Source organism: Chiloscyllium plagiosum, chromosome 3 (genome assembly GCF_004010195.1).
Source record: "Chiloscyllium plagiosum isolate BGI_BamShark_2017 chromosome 3, ASM401019v2, whole genome shotgun sequence".
Taxonomy (NCBI): Eukaryota; Metazoa; Chordata; class Chondrichthyes; order Orectolobiformes; family Hemiscylliidae; genus Chiloscyllium; species Chiloscyllium plagiosum.
In genome coordinates this window covers 19,517,078-19,532,878 of record NC_057712.1, presented here as the reverse complement: position 1 = coordinate 19,532,878, position 15,801 = coordinate 19,517,078, and the positions used below count along the sequence as shown (strand labels likewise).

Below are 15,801 nucleotides of genomic sequence, written 5' to 3'. Positions count from 1 at the left end.
GGATGTGGTGGAGGCTGGTACAATTGCAACATTTAAGAGGCATTTGGATGGGTATATGAATAGGAAGGGTTTAGAGGGATATGGGCTGGGTGCTGGCAGGTGGGAGTAGATTGGGTTGGGATATCTGGTCGGCATGGACGGGTTGGACCGAAGGGTCTGTTTCCGTGCTGTACATCTCTATGACTCTATTCTCCTTAGATCTATGTCTCCCAAACCTTTTTTTTCCTGTGATCTCATTTTGAAGCTTGAAAACTGTGGTGAATTCTCTATGAGGGGATTCTATGGGCATGGTGTGAGAGCAAGGACCTGCTAGAGCAGGAGCACAGTTGTTATAATGTGGTCCGAGCTTCATGGCCACAATTGCAGCTTGTGACCCTAAATCTCTGCCAGTGACACCACTTCGGATCCTGACCGCCCCACCCCCAACCCCCCTTTTTTTGGAGGCTCTGTCTTGGATGAAGAAAACTTGATTTTGAGGCCCACAGTCTAAGATTTGAAGAGAGATTTGATTACAAACTTGATTGAGTTTTTTGAAGAAGTAACAAAGAAGATTGATGAGGGCAGAGCAGTAGATGTGATCTATATGTACTTCAGTAAGGCATTTGACAAGGTTCCCCATGGGAGACTGATTGGCAAGGTTAGATCTCATGGAATACAGGGAGAGTTAGCCATTTGGATACAGAACTGGCTCAAAGATAGAAAACAGAGGGTGGTGGTGGAGGATTGTTTTTCAGATTGTGACCAGTGGAGTGCCACAAGGATCTGTGCTGGGTCCACTACCTTTCGTCATTTATATAAATGATTTGGATGTGAGTATAAGAGGTATAGTTAGTAAGTTTGCAGATGACACCAAAATTGGAGGTGTAGTGGACAGCAAAGAAGGTTACCTCAGATTAAAATGGGATCTTGATCAGATGAGCCAATGGGCTGAGGAGTGGCAGATTTAGATAAATATGAGGTGCTGCATTTTGGGAAAGCAAATCTTAGCAGGGGTAATGGTAATTTAAAAGCTAATGGAATGTTTGATTTTATCTGAAGATACTAAAAATACAAAAAGCTGGTAATGTAAGGTTTGGTTATACTCCATTTTGAATACTGCATTCACTTCTGGGTATCGCCTCTCAAGAAGGATATACTGACCTTGAAGGCAGTGTAGATTCACCTGAATTATGTCAGAACTGATAGGTTTAAATTATGAGGACTCGTTGTACAGACAAAGATTGTATCTACCAGATGAAGTTAAGATACTGATCAACCATGATCTAATTGAATGAGAGAACATGCTGTAAAGACTGAGATGGGAGGAGTTCATTGTCTCTCTTCAGTCCCACTACTACATGAGTCACAACATAACTTTAATGGTAAGGTCCTAGAGAGTGTTGCTGAAAGTTCTTGAAAGTAGAGTCTCAGGTAGGGAGGATAGTGAAGAAGGCATTTGGTATGCTTTCCTTTATTGGTCAGAGCTTGAGTACAGGAGTTGGGAGGTCATGTTGCAGCTGTACGGGACATTGGTGAGGCTGCTTTTGGAATATTGCGTGCAATTCTGGTCTCCTTCCTATTGGAAGGATGTGTGAAACTTGAAAGTGTTCAGAAAAGATTTACAAGGATGTTGCCAGGGTTGGAGGATTTGATGTTGAATTGGCTGGGGCTGTTTTCCTTGGAGCTTTGGAGGCTGAGGGGTGACCTTATGGAGGTTTATAAAATCATGAGGGGTTTGGATAGGGTAAATAGACAAGGTCTTTTCCCTGGGATGCAGGAGTCCAGAACTAGAGGGCATAGATTTAGGGTGAGAGGGGAAAGATATAAAAGAAACCTATGGGACAACTTTTTCACACAGAGAGTGGTACATTTATGGAATGAACGGCCAGAGGAAGTGGTGGAGGCTGGTACAATTGCAATATTTAAAAGGCATCTAGATGGGTATATGAATAGGAAGGGTTTGTTGGGATATGGGCCAGATGCTGGCAGGTGGCAGTAGATTGGGTTGGGATATCTGGTCAGCATGGATGAGTTGGACCGAAGGGTCTGTTTCCATGCTGTACTTCTCTATGACTCTATGAATAGAAAATGACCATTTAGACATGTCAGCTTTGTTATGAAGGCTTCACATTTAATCTATTCTGTGGACTTGATTTGAGGATTATGGATAACTGGATTATACATTTTTAAAAGGTCATTGAAAAGGCATTTTTTCAAGTAAGACCTTTTTGGAAACCACGTGTTTTGAAATAAAGGCTGATCTTTTCAGCTTGAATTCACGTCCAACTCCACAGCCACATGTGGACTTCAGAACTCCATACAGAAAAATTATGGGGACTGTTACCTGGCATATATGCGTGTGTGTGTGTGTTTTGTGTGTGTGTGTGTGTCTGTGTGTGGATGTTGGGTTTTGGAGGGGTAATTATTTACATGTTCACATTACAAGCTGTGTGTTAACTAATCCTGCATGGGTTATAAATAGGTTTTGTTTATAATAAAGCAATCATTTTGTGTTTATTGAGAAAAGCATACATTTGATCATATTGGGAAATAGGAAAAAATAATTAAAGTTATGTTGTGACTCATGTAGTAGTGGGACTGAAGAGAGACAATGAACTCCTCCCATCTCAGTCTTTACAGCATGTTCTCTCATTCAATTAGATCATGGTTGATCAGTATCTTAACTTCATCTGGTAGATACAATCTTTGTCTGTGCAACGAGTCCTCATAATTTAAACCTATCAGTTCTGACATAATTCAGGTGAATCTACACTGCCTTCAAGGTCAGTATATCCTTCTTGAGAGGCGATACCCAGAAGTGAATGCAGTATTCAAAATGGAGTATAACCAAACCTTTACATTACCAGCTTTTTGTATTTTTAGTATCTTCAGATAAAATCAAACATTCCATTAGCTTTTAAATTTTTTGTAACTGCTTACTGGCTTTTAGTGCTTGAATGTCTTAATTTTTTTTTCTCCCCTTCAGTTCCTGGCATTTTGCTGACTGAAAATGCACTGATAGTCTTTCTTAGGTCCAAAGTGTATTTCCCTACATCGAAATCCATCCATTACAGTTCTGGTCACACACTTAATCTATCAATGTCATTGTTTTGATTATCAGCTTCCATCCACATTGCTGGCTGTCTCACTTAGGTTGGTGAAGTCAGGAAACTTGGATTCTGTACAGTTTTTATTCCTTTATCCATTTTATGTATAAACTTGAGATGTGTCCATTTTTACTACCTTTCATCTCCTACCTCCTACTTAATTCCCTATTTTTCTCAACACTTCCTTATGTAAATATTAGGCCTCATTGTAATGTACCTCAGGAAGGCATTCAACTTAGCAGCTTCGGCTGATAATTGGAAGCTAAAATTTAATGCAGTCAAGGGTGAGGTAATGCATTTTAGGGGAAAAACAAGAAATGGTGTACCCAATAAAAGCAAATACTTCGAAGAATCTTTACCGTGTGGAAACAGGCCCTTCAGCCTAACGAGTCCATACCGACCCTCTGAAGAGTAACCCACCCATACCTATTCCCCCACATTTACCCCTGACCTACACATCCCTGAACATTATGGGCAATTCACCTAACCTGTACATCTTGGATTGTGGGAGGAAACCAGAGCAAACTCCACACAGTTGCTCGAGACTGGAATCAAACCCAGGTCCCAGGTGCTGTGAGGCAGCAGCGCTAATCACTGAGCCACCGTGCCACCCTGACAAACAGTGTTGATAAAGGTAGCTAAGGATTCAAATACGTAATTCTCTGAGAATGTTTGATTGTTACGATTGTGCAGATAAAACCATAAAAGGATGAATGTACTCTTGGGTTTTCTAAGTAGGAGGATAAAATGCAAGCGCGAATAGGCAATTGCATAAATTCATAGAAAGTACAGATTTTGTCAGAGCAGAGCAGTATCAGATTTCCCATTGTAGAAAGGACATTAAAACCATGCAGAAATTTCAATCTTAATTCACCAAAATGATGATAACGATGGGAAATTACAGGTTGGAACAGAGAGTTTCCCCAGGTGCAGAAAAAGCCAAGAGAAGATTTAAGTATTTATAATTGTGAAGGACTTTAATTCGAGTGATAAGGGAAAGGTTGTTTCTACTGACTGAGGAATTGGTGAGTGAGGAAAAGACATTAGGGCATGTTGTTATTGAGAATGTGCTATGAGGAAATAGCAAAATTGGAGACAATTGCAATCTAAAGGGAAAATTAAAAGCTATGGAATATATTAAGATACCATCACAAAGAACAAACACAGATATAATATACTGAATAGCCTCCTTCTGTGCTGTGTCATAATGATGAATCAGAACCACAAAGTACAATGGACATTTATAACTTTTAATTCAAAAGTATGTTGTTTAAAAAACCCTAAAAATTGCTGTAAATGTAAGTTCAATGATATCTGGAAAAGCCATGTATGGTACCTATGGAATGTCAAACCTGTAAAGTGCCAGCGAAACTTCAAACAGAGAGAGAAAAAATGTTGTAACATGAAAAGAAAATAAGGAGGTTGACTATCTTGCTCTTTTCAGCAGAAACACATCTCTTGCACATTTTCACTTGTGTCTTGGCCCTCCAGGAATGTACTAAAAAGGTGTTAATAATTGATTGCAATCCTTGTCTCTTCATTTCAGTAGGAGAATGTTTGCTGGTGAACTGATGTTCATGTACTGTGAAGGCCCGACAGTCCTTCATTTACCCGCTTGTCACCCCTGCATTGTAGGTAAAATAACGCCTTTATTCTAAGTTCTGGAAGCCAACCAGCCAGCAAAACCAATCAAATGGAAATCGGATAAGAAGGAATCTCTTGCTTTGAGCGCTGCCTGTTATACTTTGTCAAAAGAAAACAGGAAAAAAGGATTTCAATGAAATCTGAAAAATCTGAGAATCTCAAAACTTCAGTTATCAGCATTCCATAATCTACTCCTCACAAATGACCAAGAGAGATTGTTCTACGCACCTTTTAACTTTTCTCTCTTTTTGGACTCACTACATACTCTTAATGTGTGTGTGTGGGTGTAGCACTATTCTTTCTTTTCATGTTTAGTAATTAATAACCTTATTTTTTTTGTTAACTCAGGAAAGCCTGCTTAAATTGTCTCCTTTTGAAACATAAATACTGTTGGCTTGGAGAAAGGTATTAACAAGGGAGGGATCCTTCATAAATTGATCTTGTTGCAAGCAAGTAAGGAGGTGTGTGATTAAGGTTGGGAAATAATTCAGCCATCCTCACCCAGGAGCTTTTTTTAATTAACTCACGGGATGTGGGCATCTCTGACTAGATCGACTTTTATTGCCCATTCCTAATTGCCCTGAGGGCAGGTGAGAGTCAGCCACATTGCTGTGGTTCTGGAGTCACATGTAAGCCCAACCAGCTAATCAATCTGTCATCTTAGGGATGATAGATTTGTTGCCCTACAGTACATTAGTGAACTAGATGGATTTTTCTGACAATCGACAATGATATCATTGTTAGTAATAGACTCTTAATTCCCGATTCTTTTATTGAATTCAAATTCCACTTCCTGCCATCATGGGATTTGAACCCAGGTCCCAAGAACAGTAGCTGAGTTTCTGGATTAAGAGTCTATTGATAGTACCACTAGGCCATGGACCCCCACTTAATGATTTAGGGGATCCTGAATGAAGGGTGCATAATTTTCTCTGGCAGATGGCACTGTTCAGTGACGGTGTCCTGGGATATCCACAGCCTGCAGCAGCACTACGCCGCACTCATCTAGAGAAACTGGAACCGAGGTTTCTGATCCTTCTGTACCTCTCTCCGTATCCTGAGGGGATATTCACCTGCAACTTCATGTGGAGGCTGGTCAACATCCAATGAACCTGTGTGGGGAATATTAGAAACGGAACAGGTCCTTAGGAATGTGAACACTCAGTGTTTGCATCACACACAAAAGATGGTTCATCATAGTCCTCCATACATGGACTCTGACACGGAGGGCCATGGATTGCTTCTACCTTTGACACAGTATGTCATGTCGTGTAAAAACAGAAAGATATTGTAAGTGTTATATGGTTAGTGATAGCTTGTCCCACTGTCCTCAGCCTCCACAGAACAAATGCGGAAAAGCTGATTTCCCCTGGAGGAGGGACTAGGACCAAAGGCAATAATCTCATATTTATGACAAAGATGAGGAGGAATCTCTTTTCTCAGAGACTAGTGTGGCATTCCCAGCTGCAGGAGGCTGTTAAAACTGGGTCACCAAATATATTCAGGGCTGAGATAGACAGGTCTTTATTCAATAACAGAGTGAAGACATTTGGGGTAAAGTCAGGAAAGTAGACTTGAGGGTTACACACACACACACACACACATACTCCACCTATGAGATGCTTTTTAATACTTTCCACTTTGCACAAGATTTTGGTCACCTGACCCATTATTTCTTTAGGTGGTTCTTTCTAAATACCCAAGGTGTGCTGTTACTCTGGAACTGAGCATCCAACAACCAAACGTTATAATTAAAGATAAAAGCACATTTTAAGATGTTAAAGAACATATCAATTAGAATTTTTATTTAACAGTATTATTTTATGTAACAATATTAGTCATTGCTTAAAATGAGGAATACCCATTCATTTCACTTCAATCTCAAGACACAAATGGAAAGTGCAACCTTCAGGAGTAAACCATTCAGTTCCTCTACAATTTGGGAAGACCACAGCTGATCGTAATGTTGATCAAAGATCAGTGACACAGTGTCTATCACTCTCTGGGGAAGAGAATTCCATAAACTATTGACCCTCTGAAAGAAAAAGTATTCTGCTCAGTTCTGTCTTAAAATGAATTTATAATCCGTGTTTCCTAGTTCTACATTTCTCTATGTGAGGTAACATCCTCTCAAGATCCACCTTGTCAAGTCCTCTCAGAGACTTTTGTGTTTCAGCAACTTTAAAAAGAAGACACCCAAATTCTTCTTTTGCAAGTTGTGGAATTATCTGACTCTCTATCGGCTTACATGCTATCTTGGCTATGTACCACATTTGGTCAGTGCAATGTGAGTTCCTTTTTCTTAAAAAAAAATGCCCGATAACTTTTATCCAACAAGGAATTGACTGTGTTTGTCATTCATGCTTGAGTTGCAGATGGGTAACATAAAGACACAAATTCATGATTTTCAAAGTGCTTCAGGATGTTTGTAAAATTATTCAACATGAATCACAGCATAGTGATGCAAATGGTGCAGGTGTGAGCTGTTCATGTCAATCCCAAATACTATGGAAGGCAAGATAGGACAGAATGTTATGGAAAACCTCTTGCTCTGCTTAAACCTCATTAAAAGGATGACTGAAATACCAAAGGGGCAAAAGGGCAAATAATATCTTAAAACTGAGAAAAGTGAATTAAATTGTATCCAGCAGCAGAAATCTTCCTGGCATACAGCACAAATTAAAAACGATGTCTTACAAGTACCCACATCTCACAGAATGGAACAGATTTTCCTTCCAAGCATGCTCTTCAGTGTTGGCTAAAACAATTTGTGGATAACTTTAAACTGTAAATATCCTTACAGACTTTGAGAGGTTTCTAAAGTAAACTGTTGCTCTCAATGGAAAAAGCAGCAAACGTTCCTCTTCAAAATTCTAAAATGAACTTCTGCAAAACAAAAAAAAAATGTGCAGCTGCTTCTTTTAAAACTGTACCGCAATTTAAAAGAGAAATCTGGTGTCTTCTATATTTCCAAAGGTTGTGTTTATGTAAGAGAGCAAATTGTACTGCTAAGATTTTCTGTTCCATTTTAAACACAGCCTATTTAAAATAACACAAAAGGTAATACTGCTACAGAAACAGAGACTTGAATGCTATGTTTCAGGAACAGCTTCACATCTACAATCTGCATTCAGCTGACACCAAGCGCTACCCTATTTTGAATTACATGTGCAGTACCATCTGCTGCTGACGTCATCCCACATAATCCAGACAGGATGGCACACCCCCACAGTCTTGTCCTCGTGTGGATGTAGTTCCAGGATGGTGCAACAGGCTTTAACCAAGCAGCTGAAATCATGTTGAAATGGTGCCCACATCCTGTGTGCCAGCAGGATATGCACATACCTCACGTTCGAGCACTAAGATGCTACCTCAACATATTAGAACTAACGCAGATTTTTGTGAGAAAAAAATTTCAACAATTCTGCGAAGTGGTCACAACCACAAAGCAGTTTATGAATCAGCGACCAGGCAGGGAGGGGGAGAGGCGGTAGAGGGAGCGGGAAGGGATGGGGGTGATTCCTGCCTTTTGCAACAAGTTATGATTGTGGCTGAACAAAAGCTTACATCTGGGCTTGCATATCACAAGGTCAATGCTTCCAGTAAGGCCATCCATGGAGTGCACGTGGCTATATATGGAATAAGGTTAAGAAAAGGTGTTTATTTCAACAGAACACCCATGCCGTGGAAAAGAAACAAAAATTGATTCAACTTTGTGCAAAACGTGAATGGCAGTACAGTAATGGCATTCCTCCACCACTTATTGTCTGTATTGAAACCCACTAAGAACATAAGAACTAGGAGCAGGAGTAGGCCATCTGGCCCTTCAAGTCTGCTCCACCATTCAATAAGATCATGGCTAATCTTTCTGTGGACTAAGAGCCATTTATCCGCCCTCTCACCATAACCCTTAATTCCTTTACTGTTCAAAAATCTACCTCTCTTTGCCTTAAAATCACTCAGCGAGGTAGTCTCAACTGCTTCACTGGGTAGGGAATTCCACAGATTTACAACCTTCTAGGTGAAGAAGTTCCTCCTCAACTCAGTCCTAAATCTGCTTCCCTTATTTTAAGGCTGTGCCCCTTAGTTCTTGTTTCACCTAGCAGAGCAAACAGCCTCTCTGCTTCTATCTAACCTGCTCCCTTCATAATTTTATATGTTTCTATAAGGTCCCCACCCCCATTCTTCTCAATTCCAATGAGTGCAGTCCTAGTCTACTCAATCTCTCCTCATAAGCCAACCTTACCACCAATACGTCCTTTCTCAAATGTAAGACTGGCTTCTTCCTGTTTATGTAGAATGGCTTTGTTGTTGCTGTAGACCCTACCTCTTGAGATTGTGTTGATGCAATGTTACATGGGAAAACGTACACATTTGTTTCGAAACATTCTCATTTGAAGTACGCCTTTGAAAATAACCTTAGGTGTCACTCATCTTTTCCATGTTTTCATTCTGAAAGCAATGAAAGCTGGAAGGGGTGCTGAAAGTGGTATATTTGTGTGTGCATGGTTGGTTCACCATAAAAGGCAATGCAATTTTTCCTAATATCATTGCTGATTGTTCCTTGTACCTTTACCAGGCTAATTTGTCTGCATCAACAAATGATCACCAAAAGTATCACCCAAGAGGTTTAATGTCACATCTCTCCTGCTCATTAGAGTCATAGAGTCATAGAGATGTGCAGCATGGAAACAGACTCTTTGGTCCAAGCCATCCATGCAGACCAGATATCCCAACCCAATCTAGTCCAACCTGCCAGCACCCGGCCCATATCCATCCAAATGCTTCCTATTCATCTACCCATCCAAATGCCTCTTAAATGTTGCAATTGTACCAGCCTCCACCACATCCTCTGGCAGCTCATTCCATACAAGTACCACCCTCTGCATGAAAAGGTTGCCCCTTAGGTCTCTGTTATATCTTTCCCCTCTCAACCTAAACCTATGCCCTCTAGTTCTGGACTCCCTGACCCCAGGGAAAAGACTTTGTCTATTTATCTTATTGCACGCAATATTCCAACAGTGGCCTAACCAATGACCTGTACAGCCGCAACATGACCTCCCAATGCCTATACCCAATACTCTGACCAATAAAGGAAAGCATTACCATCATTATTGTGAGCACCCTGCCTTCACGGAAAGTCCTCAGCTCATTGGGGTAAATTTTATATCCTTGGAAGAGGCTTGGAATCTGAGCTGGAAGTGCACAATTTGCTGGCTCCCACCCATCTTTAAGAACGCCAAATAAAACATCTATGGGTCAATTAGCTGTTGCCCGGATTTTTGCACAGCAGATATATCCCTATGTCCCACTTTATTTTGAGGAGGAAATTGCTCATAATGTTTGAGGGAGGATCAGGACCAGAGGTGGTCAACTTAACTTATCCATTTCCACTCTTTTGGAAAAAGATAGCAAACAAAATGGTGTCACCGTTGGATGAGGTAAATTGGAAGTTCTGACTGGTGAGATTCCAAGGCAAGATCATTCTTTCCTGTAACGATGGTGTTGAAGGGGCTGGGTGAAGCTAGAAACTGGGAAGGATGACAGGCAAGTAATGGTGATTGAATTTGGGAAGGGATGTTTGTCTCAGTGTTGAAAGAGCTGTGGTTTAAACCCTGCTTCCCATCTCATAATGGTGCTATTTTCAGGAACTATGTCTCTCAGAAGACACCTCAAAAGATGATGATGACCCTCATGGTCCTTGTTGGTTTCCCGGAGTTGAAACATTAGTAGCTTCAGTCACCTGCGTCGAGGGACCAGTGTTAACCTTTGACAAAAAGGAACAGGAAGCCTCAGAAGTTGCAGTGTCACATCCTTGCTCCTTACCCAACAACAGCACAAGTCAGCTGTGAACACACCATAGTCATAGGACAAGCTATCAGAGACCGAGATAGTGTTGGCCTCTAGAAATCAGGGGAGTGTTGCAGGGAACCAAGATGCTGAGCCTCATTTTAATGAAGGGCTCTGGATTTGTCCATCAGGCGGTGTAGAGTGGATATACAATATATGGATATGTGGTAAAAGTTTCCAGGCATGAACAGTGGACGGATCCATCTGGACTTTGAGTGCTCTGATGACCAGCTGTTCAGAAAGCATGCCTTCCTCCATCGAGAGACTAGTGCCTGTCATTGGAGGGCCATACCCAGCAGCTCACTGATGGGATGTTGGGTCTGCATTTTGACTTGCATTCCACCATCTTGTGTCAATGCTGTCAGGCCCAGAACCAGAATAAGAGGATACACTGAGCCTAGAGTCACGTCCAGGTCCTGATACTTCTCGGGAAAGCAGGGAGGAGCAAATGAAGCTAATGGCAGGGGACTTGCAGTTATGATGGTTATTAAGGTCATTCCATATAAGGATCAGTAATCTGACTTCAGAACAGCTGGGGATGAGGCATTGTGCAGCTGTGTAGTACCACACCTTAGCACTCCAGAAAAGAGTTGAGAAAGCATCCCATTAGTCACACAAGGCTTTACAAATGTGTTGCTTATTTTTATGATGTCTGCAATTTATTGATTTATTTTGTTAATAGATAACTTATAATAATAGTGGAGTCTAAACAGGTTAAGTGAGTGGACAAATGGAACAAAATCTGGGAAAATGTGAGGTTATACACTTTGCCAGGAAGAATTGAGGAGCTGAATATTATTTAAATTTGCAGTTTGCACATTCTCCCCGTGTCTGCGTGGGTTTCCTCCGGATGCTCCGGTTTCCTCCCACAGTCCAAAAATATGCAGGTTAGGTGAATTGGCCGTGCTAAATTGCCCGTAGTGTTAGGTGAAGGGGTAGATGTAGGGGAATGGGTCTGGATGGGTTGCACTTCGGCGGGTCGGTGTGGACTTGTTGGGCCGAAGGGCCTGTTTCCACACTGTAGGTAATCTAAGTAATCTAACCTAAATGATGAAAAACTATAAAAAGCTGCAGAGCCCTCTTCCATGAATCCAACTTCAGCAGGCAACAGGGAAGGCAAATGAAATTTTGACATGGAATCCATCCTCAGCAGCATTCTGTTTGGTGAAGCATTCCTGATGAAAGACTTTTGCCCAAAACGTCAATTTTCCTGCTCCTTGGATGCTGCCTGATCTACTGTGCTTTTCCAGTGCCACTCTAATTTTGACTGAGTTCTTTTCTTCTGCCTAGCTTAGCAGCACCCATTTTTGATATTATTCCTAAAATCTCTCATGGTGAAATGCTCTGGAATCAGCTGCCTCCTCTTTTGTGTTCAGGCTTCAAAATTGCGCCCTACTCTTAATAGAGATGAATTTCAGTTTCTGTCTCCAGAATATGGCCAAACCTGTTTGCATCCGTACAGATTTTGTAGGAAATCCCATTCCTCTCTTCAAACGATTGCATTTTACCTTGAAACAAAGGAAAGGTTTAAAACGTAAGTTTCTTATAAAGCCATAACACATTTTCTTTGAGAAATGAAAAACAATAAACGTTATTACTAGCATTGTTTTTCTGTAGCACCAACAAAATGTGCCTTTAACCAATAATTACATCATGCAATAGAAGCTATAAACTTTCCTGTTCTTTCATATTTCACCATTAACTTTATGTCACTCGCTCACATCAATTCTGAGCTGAGTATGTATCCCTCAAAGTACAGTTTGACTTGCCTACTTTATTGGACAAATGAGGTTCATTCACTTTTAAAGAGAAAATTTCCATAATTTTTTATGCTCTAATCATGTCCAGCATTTGAAATTATAATTTTTTAAAAAATTATGTTTTTAATAATTCTGTCATGGCACATGGGCATCAGTGGCTGGCTAGCATTTATTGCTTTGAAAAGGTGGTGGTGAGCTGCCTTCTTGAACTTCTGCAGTCCATGTGCTACAGGTTGCTGTTAGGAAGGAAATTCCAGGATTTTGACCCAGGGACACTGCAAGGAATCCATCCTGACAGACATTCTGCTTGGTGGTTAACACAAACACAGCTCTTTTCCTTTGCTTGGCATAGTAGCATAGATTTTGCTGTTCTTCCCCAAATCTCTGTCTGACTGACTGAGAGCCTGTGAGTTTGTATGCAACAAGACCAGCTGTCTCTTCCTTTGTGATGAGGTTTTAAATGAGGTTTCACTTTTTACTTTTAATAGGCTTTGATTTAGGTTTCTGTCTCCATAACAACAAAAATCATATGGGTTTGTTGCTGGGCAGATTGCACAGGAGATACTGTCCCATCTTCAAACTACTCCATTTTATCTTCAATTAAAAGATTCAATTTAAAACATGACCACCTTACAAAGTCCATTGATCATAACAAATTTTCCTTGTTGAATATCCGTTGGCAGTTTTAGAAGATCTGAGACTGAACAGAATTTTCACATGGTTTTATTATGGCTGACTTGACTATAGTACCTGTTTTTATGACATCATTCTTCACTTTTGTAGGTGATTGAATAAACATTACATTAGCCTGTAAGCCCATAGATTTTAAACAGAAATGAGTAAGGGAGCAAAATCAATGACATGCCATAGACTTACAGTGAAAAATGCCATTGTTTCCTTAACTATTCCTCTTGGAAATTAGACTGTAACACAGAAGCAGTGCAAGGTTTCAATGAGAAATGCATGAATGCAAGGCTCTGAATCTTGTTTTAACAAACCTACTCACTCCTATTCCATAAGGCCTCTGCCCAATTATTATGCACATGGCTTGATTAAATGAACTACTCCATTGAATCAAATCAGAGTAATCTATTTCCAGGGTTTCAACACTTTTCTCAAACTAAGCTCTTAATCTCAAATAGAACACACTCAAGTGGAATATAGAAAATGCTTGGTATTTGAATTGAGCTTTCTGTTAGATAACTGGCACAGATATAAAGGTCAATTTGAAATAAAAGGTGCACAATGGGCAGTGACCAGAATAGACATGTTGTTAGCAATATGAGGGCTGAGCCTAATTTCACATAGCCAGTGACCTCTCAATGCCACACTGCTCACCAAGGTAGCTCTCAGGTTGGGACTGAGGCTGTTGAGGTGATTCTAGGGCTTGTGCCTTACAAGGGGCATTCTTGACTTACCATCTGATTCCCAGAAACTCCACCTCAGACCCATCCCTCAGACCCAACTCCAGTCTCACACCCATCCTTCATTGTCTGCACCTCCCTCCGTTCATTAAAGCATCACCCACAATTGCTACCATTTCTTCCCTCTTTCTCACAGTATAAGATGGCACACAATGTGAGCACTCCGGACTCCACAAAAATAAAAATGAAAGATGAAAAATCCCCATGTTCTGTGTGGCCTACAGATACTTTAAAAGCTGGAAGTTTGTAAAACACCAGCACAAATATGCAATATGCTTGCTCCACCCATTTGAATGCCAGACTTGTTCGGCTTGAAATACATTTACCCCAATTTATTTGGGCCTGGCTATCAGGCAAGACGTATGTACCCATCTCTTCTAAGGTTTTGAGACATTAACTGGTATGCTGCCAAAACTGACGTGTACCTCTTAATGTTGTGGGTGAGCTTGACACACAGGAGACCCTAGCAGCAACAGTTTTCAAACATGTGGTACAGGTCTACTGGTCCCTTGAGAGCCCTGATAGATCCTAGGGTGGGTGGCTCATCCTTACCATAATACTTCAGCCAAGTTGGAACTGGGCCATCTGCTGGATTTTATCACCCCCTCTCCTACCATTAGACCCCCATTGGCGGGGAGTGTTAACTTCAGCCTTACTGATTCAACACTAAGTTTGAAAACTGCCATTGTAACATTGGTCTACCCGCAAGGCAGGCAACTCCAGTACCAGCCTCAGTAACACAGAGCCTTGGTCTGTCCCTGTTAGCATACTGCATTCAGTTTTGAACAGAGAATCTCAGAACAGACACATGATGGCTATTCACAGCATTGCTGCTAGAAATTAAAGGGTTAATGTATGAGAAAGGTTGCATCCAGCTCCCTTGCATTTCCAAGACTGAGGTTGGCTTAGTTGAGATAATTAAAATGTTTAGCACATTTGATAGATAGATGTGGAGAAACTGTTTCCTCTGGTGGGAGAACACAGAGCAAATTCGAGTTGGACTTTTTTGACTGAAAAAGGAAACACTCTTTACTTAAAGTCCGGTGGAAATCTGGAACTAAGTCTGCGCAAAAAAGGCTGTGAAAACTGAACACATCAATGTTGTCAAGACTGCATTTTTGTTTGATGAAACATCGATGTTGCAATGTTGCTTTATCTGCCTTTGCAACATTACATCTGCCACTTGAATGGGGTTTCTTTAAGCCATCTGTAGTTTATGATTGTGTAAAGCTACAGTGGCAGAGCAAGGCAAGTGAGGAACATATGCAGGTTAAATTTGAAATGCTTGAGATTGTGAAACTAACACAAAAAAGATAAAATCCGACTAAAAACTGAAGAGGAAAGAAAAGCATGATTCAAAGAAAACAAAGTGTGGGCTAACTTACCACAGACAAAGTTGAACTTCCTTGGAGTTACTTCATCATCCCAGTGACAGCTGTGTCCTCTTGCTCATTATCTGGTGGTTCCATTCTTTAAAGACAAGTGTGTGCAAACAGCATATCGCTCAGTGGCCTGACACCTCAACTTCCTGTCACAGAGTCTATCTTCTGCTACTTTTTAAACATCCAACACTTTATCTGCGGCTGTTTCTTCTAGTTATTTCCTGACAGCTGCCACAGGCACTGTAGTCGGTCCAGACAAGCAAGCTGACCAGTCTTTTTTTTAACCTGTTGTAGTCACTATAGGTTCTGAGTACAAGCGGGTTATGTGGTGAAGACTAATAGTAACAGTTCTCATTTTTCTTTTACAGTCGTCGGCAAGTTCTATTTGCAGGCTGCAGATGCATTGGATGGTTATGGTCACTTGAAACAACTACTTTACCTGGGACAAAAAGCAAGGCTGTGTATATTTTAGTATGATCTCTAAATTAATTATCCCATTAAGAGCTACATATGTTGGATCCGGTCAACATATTTTGTGTGTGTGTTTTGAAACACTGAAAACATAAATGGCCACATTTTCCAAACATTGTGGATTTCTAGCCAATAGTTTGAGGCCTGTAAAACATTGAGAAATCTCAATTTCCTTAGAAAATTG

General features: G+C 40.7%; 1 long non-coding RNA gene across 1 annotated transcript; it reads right to left on the bottom strand.

Moving 5' to 3' along the window:
* Nucleotides 1-5,535: 5,535 nt before the first annotated feature.
* Nucleotides 5,536-15,352, bottom strand: LOC122541460. Its single transcript, XR_006309606.1, has 3 exons — nt 15,150-15,352; nt 12,025-12,088; nt 5,536-5,842 (listed from the first exon to the last, which is right to left on the bottom strand). It is a non-coding gene; the product is annotated as an uncharacterized LOC122541460 (long non-coding RNA).
* Nucleotides 15,353-15,801: the final 449 nt, after the last annotated feature.